At 37.9% G+C, this 1,294-nt stretch overlaps 1 non-coding gene across 1 annotated transcript; it reads right to left on the bottom strand.

Annotated features, from left to right (window-relative positions):
- Positions 1-443: 443 nt before the first annotated feature.
- LOC126506116 (small Cajal body-specific RNA 16) lies at positions 444-618 on the bottom strand. Its single transcript, XR_007593112.1, has one exon. It is a non-coding gene; the product is annotated as a small Cajal body-specific RNA 16 (non-coding RNA).
- Positions 619-1,294: the final 676 nt, after the last annotated feature.

Below are 1,294 nucleotides of genomic sequence, written 5' to 3'. Positions count from 1 at the left end.
GGTGCAAGTTTTGAAAGCAGCTGCATTGTGGAAGAGCTTCTTAAAATGTAAGTATATTATCTCATTAAGAGGATAATTATTCCTCCCTTGTCTTTGACACATCTTCAGAAAAATCATCTTTCATATGGGGTGGTCTCTGATGACCCTATTTGGAACTCTTAAAAGAAGAGACAGTAGAATGTAAAATCTTTGTATTGTATCAGAATATCTTGTTTTCTCCCAAGACTGGAGGCACATTCTGGTTTAATTATTTTGATTTTGACCAGTAAAAGGTAGCTTTCCCTTAATGATTCTCAATGGTGTCCTAGTATCTTCATCTTCATGCAATACTCTCTCTCTCTCTCTCTCTCTCTCTCTCTCTCTCTCTCTCTCTCTCTCTCTCACACACACACACACGCACACACACACACACTAATATGATTACTATTATTATTTTTCAATGGTCCTATTTGCAGCATCATCATGCATACAATCATTCAATTGCTGTTAGGATCATCATACCTGTAACTGCAAATTCTAAGCCTAGGGAATTATCCCACGGGAATTTACTTTATAGGTCAAGGTTGAACAATCAGGTATGAGGCAGATTCAACCACACAGGAGTCTTTCCTAGACTATTTCATAAGCTGTTATAAATCCTAAGGTGGGGCTGCTGTGATGGTTCCCTTTCTCGTGTTTGGTGAGAAATGAGAGGTAGGACCAATTCCACAAAGGAACTATCTGTTCTCAATCATATCCAGGCTTATTAATTGCCAAAATATTCTCTCCTCAGAGGTTTAGATTCTGAAGTCATTTAGTATATGGTCTGAAATTTGGGGAATAAAATTTAAGGTCTCTCCCCTTTTGCTAAATTTCAGTTAAGGTCCCAGACATAGGGAGTTAGACTGCCACAAGAGAATCTGAGTATATATTTATAATAAATGAGGGGAGAAATAATTAAAACAGCAGTTGAGTCTGCAGAGTTCAAATATCAATCCTACCACTATGAATATTATAGTAGACATATAAATTTCTACCATTAAAATGCTGATCTCTCATCCCAAACTAGTTCACCAAAAGGGATTGTTGTCTCTGGTGTGGGTTTCAGCCATACTCTCATATAGAGCTTCCAGGGAGCTGGGAAAAAAAAACAAAGAAAATATTGAGAGAGACCAGACTAGAAACTAAAGCCTCCAAACACTCCTAAAATTTCTGGGCTCCTGATACACTCAAGGATATGTATGCCTTCTGGCCAAGGACACAAGTCTTTCAAGTTCCTGTCTTAAACTGTTTGCCCAGTTTTTAAACCCCTGTT

Source organism: Alexandromys fortis, unplaced genomic scaffold, assembly GCF_014885135.2.
Source record: "Alexandromys fortis isolate MF-2015 unplaced genomic scaffold, M_Fortis_MF-2015_v1.1 scaffold_48, whole genome shotgun sequence".
Lineage (NCBI taxonomy): Eukaryota > Metazoa > Chordata > Mammalia > Rodentia > Cricetidae > Alexandromys > Alexandromys fortis.
This window is presented reverse-complemented; position numbering and strand designations above follow the sequence as displayed.